This window comes from Berghia stephanieae, chromosome 6, assembly GCF_034508935.2.
Source record: "Berghia stephanieae isolate SIO BIC M18660-M18661 chromosome 6, UCSD_Bste_1.3, whole genome shotgun sequence".
Classification (NCBI taxonomy): Eukaryota; Metazoa; Mollusca; class Gastropoda; order Nudibranchia; family Aeolidiidae; genus Berghia; species Berghia stephanieae.
Window position 1 is genome coordinate 3,738,881 of NC_088365.1, and position 7,500 is coordinate 3,746,380.

Below are 7,500 nucleotides of genomic sequence, written 5' to 3' on the forward strand. Positions count from 1 at the left end.
GGGTATTTGAATACAATGAAAATATTATAATCTGACACTCCTTACAACATTGAACAAAAGACTTGATAACAATTGATTTGATACGGATGAATAGCCAAGAGCCGACTGGAATTGCCTTTACACAACTTAACTGGTCTTTTGGGTGTTGTTGAATGTTAATACTTAATTACAGACAGCATTATTCTAGACTTATCATTTTCTTTTATTTTCAAATCCGCTCAATTTTAAAAATGAATAAATCTCAATAATAAATCATGTCAATTATTTTGTTTACGCCCAGTTAAAAGAGTATTGCTGCTATGCGTTTAGGTAAAATACTCACAAAATTCGCCAGTAGGACATAACGTACAAGCACACAAAAGTATATAATATGTGTAACCTTGAATTGATATAATTTAGTGAGAGAACTAATAACTAAAATGGCTGTCTAAAAACAATGACAAAGATCTGAGTGAAATCAATTTCGTTCCATCTATACACCTTGATTTGTTTTGTTACTGTTGTTGTTGTTGTTGCTGTTGTTGTTGTTGTTGTTATTGTTTGAGCTTAAAAGTCTAGCTTTTCTTAAGCTAGTCATCTTTTAAAATTTTTTATTCGATAATTTTTAGAATGAATAAATCTCAATAATAAATCCTGTCATTTTGTTTGGGTCAGAGTCTAGGAGTATAAAAATAGTAGAGCTGGAAGGATTAAGATATGGCGGTGTTGAGAGAGGGAAGAGATAAAAAATAAAGAGATTGAGAGAGAGAGAGAGAGAGAGAGAGAGAGAGAGAGAAAGAGAGAGAAAGAGAAAGAGATATTTAGAGAGAGAAAGAGAGAGAAGGAGAAGGAAATAAAGAGGGCGAGAGAGAGAGAGAGAGGAGGGGGGGGGGGAGAGGGCGAAAGATAGAGAGAGAGAGAGAGAGAGAGAGAGATGGAGTAGAGAGAAAAGAGTGAGAAAGAAAGAGAGATAAAGAAAGAAAGAGAGAGAGACACACACACACACACACACACAGAGAGAGAGAGAGAGAGAGAGAGAGAGAGAGAGAGAGAGAGAGAGAGAGAGAGAGAGAGAGAAATGGCGCATGGCCAGAACAAAATTGATTGTCACACAATTAATCTTCTCGCGAAAACAGCTTTCATTATTTTAGAAAGATTCTTTACTTCCTGAAAAGAGATTTCGAAAGAAAAATAATAATAATCAAAAAAAAAAAAAAAAAAAAAATCAAGCAGGCCTCTTTCCTTCTGCAAGAGTAAATTCTCAAATTCTGCCTTAGGACCTTGAGTCTTGATTGACAAAAGCAATCATAAAATTTGACCCCAATTTCCATAAAATCTCTAACCACTCCGATCAGAATGGCGACATTTTCTTCCACAGTTCCACCCTAAACTACAGCTTCATCCCGACGGAAGGTTCGCCGCCTGTCCCGTCATCCCATCCCAGGAAGAGGAAGAGTGACGTGGCCGATTAGCCTCGCTTGCAGGCCAAATGCCCTTTAATTTACATCTCCTTACCTTAGAACACAAAGACTCAGGACAACAGACAATGCCTTCTGGTTATTACTCATTCTTTGGAGAAGAAGAAGCCAAACAAAAACAACAAAAAAACAAAAAAAAAAAAAATACAAAAAGAAAAACAGCAAAAAACATACCTACAAAGAAAAAAGAAAAATATTAACAACAACAAAAAAACAAAACAAAAACAAAAACAAAACAACAACAGTAACAACAATAAAAACCTCAACAAAAAAAAAAGCAAAAAAACGAACAAAAATAACACAAAACAATAGAGACACTTTTACTTCACGTAATTTTAATGGAGTTCAAAGCTCTTGGCAGGACATTGAAACGTAAGCGCTTGAAAAGTAAACATGGTAAAGAATACAAAGCAAACAAGTCAAAAAGCAGAATCAAACAAAATAAGTTCATTAAAAAAAATCTAAAAGAATAAAATTAAAAACAAAACAAACAAAAAAGAAACAAATAAACAAACCAAACAAAACAACAACAACAGCAACAACAACAACAAAAATAACCCATGACAAAACCAAGCTAAAACAAATTAATAAGCAAACAAATAAGAACGGTTTTTCAAGGGATTGTGAAACCCAGGCCAATGGGCATGATCTATATTACATTTCCACGTGCTCGAGGTCATTGGTCACATTGGAATATGTGCTCAATGTGACCTACATAGTGACAAGTGTTCACAGTTTTTGAAATATCTACCATTATGATTGGTCATTTTGTTCAGCTTGACACATGGGTATGCTTACAACTTTCATAAACAAAGCAGCGTGTTTACATTTCTGAAGAAATATCCAATCGTTGGACAGCAACAAATCATGTGATTGATGACTTGGTTGGACGAAAACATGAATATAGATCGCTCCCATTAATATCACGAAATCCGCATTACTGTTATCAGATGGCCAGAAAATGTTAACGACGCGACTACCACATTATATCATTCGTCTGTTGTGTTTCATTCATCCTGTTTTGTTGATAAAGGGGGAAACTCGAAACGTCCATTATATTTATCTGTTTTCGTATATTAAACTGAAGCTTACATTCAATATCATATTGTTATTTGTGACCAGCCGTCTCAAAACGGTATTATGTCGGGATGACTAAAATGCTGAAAATTGAATTTATATCTAAAAATATCAGACTTGGGTAATGTTTATACATGTTTTATCAAGGAGGACGAATGCAGAATTTACTAGAAACTAACATTTCTTATTTTTGACCAGTTTGGCTTGAATTTGACATTTTTGCATCTCGATCATCCCGACATAATACTGTTTTGAGACGATGGGTCACATTTATTCTTTAAAACTGCTAGAAAACTCGTCACTCAAATATCGATCGTTTGAAATAAGCCTCATCATCTCAAAAAACACTCAATACCGACACACCTCAAGGAAGTGTCGGGTGTGAGAGGTTTTGATTGGATGAAGGTCAATGACTGGAATCGATTGACGCTATCTAATTTAAGGACGATTTTTCTGGCTAAAATGTTCAAAATATGTCCCGTCCTACATGTTAAATGTTGCTGTTGACCAGGGACCCATTGTAAAGCGCTTTGAGCACATTTAGTGGATATTGCGCTATATAAAGCTCAATAAAATTTTTTAAAATATCTTAAAATTCAGAGATGGCAGATTACACAGTGTACACATGTTTATTGGGTTATTTATATTTATTATCTATTTCTTCTATAAATGTCTCGCCGGAGGCATTTTTCGATGACGTGAGAAAATCTAGAATTTATCATAATTAATATAAAAAATAATTGAATTGCATTAAATGTGGGCCACGAATATCTCATTTATTTATTGCCTTTGGCATTAATGTTGGAATAATTGATTCTGTATTATATCGCCTCGATTTATGACTGTCTACGAATACATTACAGTCTTAGCAGTGTAGTATGTAATCATTTTTAAAATATTATTGTTATTATTTTCTTATTTAATGAATAAATAAATGTTGATGACATGAGCTCAAAACTCAGGTGGCACAAATGGCAACATGATGCAACTGCCAAATCTCTCTCTCTCTCTCTCTCTCTCTCTCTCTCTCTCTCTCTCTCTCTCTTTCTTTCTTTCTTTCTTTCCCTCTCTCTCTCTCCGAGAAAGATAGAGAGAGAGAGAAAGAGAGGGAGAGAGAGAGAGAGAGAGAGAGAGAGAGAGAGAGAGAGAGAGAAAACTGTCCTATTATTATCTAAATATCATTTATCAATATTATTACTTAGAATTGATTATATTTCCTTCTAAAAATACTGTCTGATGTAAAGATTACTATAATATTAAGTTTCTAAAATGGTTTATTTGTTTCTTTGTTTGTTACTTTTTAGTTGTTTTTTTTCTAAAAATAAACCACTTGTTCTAGATTATATAAATTAAAAATAATTTGTTTTGAAAAAGGAGAATCTTGAAACATCAGCCATATCTCATATCTCAACATCTGTCCTATCATGTCTATCAGCCTTTTCATCTTCAATTATTGTTTAAGTTCAACAAAATAAATACAAAATCTATACAAAGTTAATAACTAAAATAAAAGTACAACAACAAAAAAACAAAAATAAAAACCCCAAATAAACAAACAAAAAGAAAATTAAAAAAATGGAACTCTTCCCTCCCCCCCCCTCTCCCCCCCCCCCCAAAAAAAAAAAAAACCCAAAAAGGAACAAAAGCAGACCAAAAAGAAACAAACCCCAACAACAACAAAAACAAACAAACCGACAAACAAACAAAAATAGATAAAACAAAACAAAAAAAAATTATTTTTTAAAATCAAACAAACAAAAAACACAAACCAACCCAATTTAACCCGAATCTGTCCATTCATTCAATAAAATCTCTAAATCTGGACAAGGGTAAATTATTCCCACTGAACGATTGGTGGCATCTAGTGACATGGAGAATATCAATGTCAATATAAATAGGTCTATAAAACAATCAGCGATTGAGAGAAACGGCATTATATTAAAAGGATAACTCCCGTACTCTGGACGCACATTGCTGTGTATTAAAGAAATTTGGCCAGAAAACGTTTCCATTCAAATATCGATGGGTTTAAACGACCCTCATCTTGGTAAAAAAAAAAACTCCCCAACCTGGGACTGAAGGAAGACTTCGCGAAGTCCCAAGTTTGAGAGTTTTTAGTTAAGACGAGGGTCGTTTAAATCGATCGATATTTGAAGGCCGAGTTTTCTGGCCAAATATTTAAATACGTGTTTGTTTTTTTGTGAGAGTAAAAACAAATAAATCTCGACTTCACCTGGGATCGAGTTTAGTCTATCTGCTTGTGAAGCGAGTGCTCTATCAACTAAGCTATCTGGAAACCTTTAATTCTATCAATAATGTTAGTCAGGATTTTATAATCGTGTACAAAACATTATACAACACAATTGGTCAAATTGTGAATTCATATGAATTATGAACCCTCCAAGTTACCGATCACTTGGAATTTTTCACATCTCACTGATCACACTCATTTAATTGTTGCTCTCTCTCTCTCTCTCTCTCTCTCTCTCTCTCTCTCTCTCTCTCTCTCGTGTTGGTGACGAGAATTATAATACTACTGCCCATCAATTGTAGAGATATTTACTTCTTTCTGTTTCTTTAAATAATCTATTGATGTGTTTATTTCATGAGTTTATTTCAGACAATATTATTATATGTTTTCCCACGGGAAATGGAGACACACCCTTCCAGTTTTAACCAATTGACTGCCGAATTCTAGAAAGACAACGCATTAAAAAAATTTGGCCAGAATTCTCGTCCTTCAAAAAAATCCATCCATCGATTTAAACACCCTCATCTTCGTAAAAACTCTCAAACTTGGAACTGAAGGAAAACTTCGCGTGAAGTCCCGGGTTTGAAGGTATTTTTTTTTGTCAAGATGAGAGTCATTTAAATCGATCCATATTTGATGGACGAGTTTTATGGCCAAAATGTTTAACACATGTTTTATTTTTTTATATTTCAGAGTACGGCAGATTTTTGCTACTTTTTCAAAATTTGAAAAAAAAGTATTATAAATGAACATTTTATTCAACTACCACTAACATGTTAAAATGAAAAACGTTAGATTCGATATTACGCCTATAATTTGACTCAGAAAAATGTAATAACTTATAGGCATGGGGTAAAAGTAGCCCCGGATATACTACGGATATAGTCGGTGTTAGGGTTGAGTGAGTTAATGAACTTATTATAATCATTGTTTAAATTGTCTCCGGTGATATTGGCATAAGACAAGACATGCAATTGAGATCGTATGCAAGACAATGAACCTAATCTACCTTAGTTAATAAATCAATTTAAAAAAAAACAGCTATTGAAAGAAAGAAGAACAAAAAACTCCCCCCCCCCCCCTTGAATAAAACAAAACAAAACAACCCAACTTCCATAATTGTGTCCTACAGTCTCAAACCGGTATTATGTCAGATGGTTTAGAAACTAGAATTAGGTTTTAGAATTATGAGCCTCGGGTGTGGCTATGTGGTCTTGTGGTGTGACACTCGCTTTCGAATCGGAAGGTCCTTGGGTTCGAGCCTCGCTCGCTCTGCGCATGGTTGAGACCTCGGAGAAGGCTCTTTACTCACATTGCCTCACCCTACTCTGGTGTAAAATGAGTACCTGGCTGTTAACAGCGTTGTCTCTGTCCGAAAAAGTTGTAATATCGCCTAACAGGCGTCATGTCCGGTCCTACATGTTAAATGTTGCTGTTGACCAGGGACCCCTTGTAAAGCGCTTTGAGCACATTTAGTGGATATTGCACTATATAAAAGCTCAATTTAAAAAAAAAAATTATAATTATAACTCATCATCTCAAAACGGTATTATGTCGAGATGGTTTAGATACTAGAAATAAATTCTATAGTTGTTTTTATGAACATCCGTTGTGGCTATGTGGTTTTGTGGTGTGACTCTCGCTTTCGGATTGGAAGAACCTGTGGTCAAGCCTCTCTCGGTGAATAGTTCACTCCTTGGAAAAAAGGCTCATTAACTCACATTCTCTCATCTTACTCATGTATAAAATGAGTACCTGGCCATTAACAGCGTTGTCTCTGTCGGGAAAATTTTTTTATATCACCTAACAGGCGTCATGCCTCGTTTTATATGTTATGTTTTGGTCGGGGACGCTTTGTAAATCGCTTTGAACACGATCAAGCTTTTTAAAAAAATACTTTATTGAAGACAATAGGTACAGTTGGGGGCAGCTTGGATCAGAGGTTGGGTCTTTGCTTCGAACCCGAAAGTTACTGAGTTCGATCACCCGCCGCTGCTCTGTGTGGCATTGAGCAAGTCACCTCGCCCTAGCTCAATTTACGGCGCTGCATTGCGGCTGACAGGTGGGTTATTCCAGTCTTCCCTTGGAATAGACCCTGGAGATAAATTTCCCCTATGGGATGAATAAAGGGAATTTTATTTTTATATATTTTAAAAATTAAAAATGGCATAATCTGAACATTGACGTTTCCGGTAATTTTGATGTTAAAATCACCTTTTGGCGTCTAGCCGAAGTGTAGATATTTGAAGGTCTGACAACCGAACACAATTACGGTGTTTTTTTTTAACATTGTTGTAATGGATAATATTTTGCGTTGGTTTGAGAGTATTTCCATTACAACAGTGAGAACATAACAATTTGGGTTACCAGACCTGCAAATAAGTACACGTCGCGTCCTGCCGTCGCGTCCTGCCGTCGCGTCCTGCCGCCCGACAAAAAAACCGATTTGAAGCGATGAGACACATTTATTTAGTTCTCACGAGAACGAAAATGTCCGATAACTTGAATTGACCAGCTAGAAAATATGAAAGTAATCAGAATGATGATGGCACTAATGATCAGTGATCACGGCTGATTTAAACTCGATTTCTGAGGTCACATCGTAATCTGAAATTGTTGTGGCTTAATAATAATAATAATAATAATAATAATAGATCTTTATTGTCCATAAATATGGCAATTTGTCATTTAGTTACACTTGTTATAACGTTATAT

At 35.0% G+C, this 7,500-nt stretch overlaps 1 protein-coding gene across 3 annotated transcripts in view; it reads right to left on the reverse strand.

Moving 5' to 3' along the window:
• The window catches only part of LOC144975990 (uncharacterized), a 118,848-nt gene that overhangs the window by 65,871 nt on the left and 45,477 nt on the right, over positions 1–7,500 (reverse strand). The window lies entirely within an intron of this gene.